The sequence below is a fragment of the Gekko japonicus genome, unplaced genomic scaffold, assembly GCF_001447785.1.
Source record: "Gekko japonicus isolate JY-2015 unplaced genomic scaffold, Gekko_japonicus_V1.1 scaffold300, whole genome shotgun sequence".
Lineage (NCBI taxonomy): Eukaryota > Metazoa > Chordata > Lepidosauria > Squamata > Gekkonidae > Gekko > Gekko japonicus.
This window is the reverse complement of record NW_015169179.1, coordinates 797,296-797,634: the sequence shown is the minus strand read 5'-3', so window position 1 is coordinate 797,634 and position 339 is coordinate 797,296. Positions and strand designations below refer to the sequence as shown.

General features: G+C 48.7%; 1 protein-coding gene across 1 annotated transcript in view; it reads left to right on the top strand.

Annotated features, from left to right (window-relative positions):
* The window catches only part of SNED1 (sushi, nidogen and EGF-like domains 1), an 85,773-nt gene that overhangs the window by 61,294 nt on the left and 24,140 nt on the right, over positions 1–339 (top strand). The gene's annotated exons all lie outside the window — the stretch shown is intronic.

Below are 339 nucleotides of genomic sequence, written 5' to 3'. Positions count from 1 at the left end.
ATGCTCTGTATTCTTGGTGCTGGGGGGGCAACAGTGGGAGGGCTTCTAGTGTCCTGGCCCCACTGCTGGACCTCCTGATGGCCCCTGGTATTTTTGGCCACTGTGTGACAGAGTGTTGGACTGGATGGGCCATTGGCCTGATCCAACATTGGCTTCTCTTATGTTCTTGTGTTCTTATGACATCTGCCATGAAATAATGAAAGTATGTGTATGCACCTGTAGACTTGCTTGCTTTGTAGGTCATCTTGTTCTGTTTCACAACCAATCAGAGTAAGGGGTGACCCTAGAGGACTAATGTGTGTGCATCTATAAAGCAGCTGGCTTTTGGTATCTGGCCTG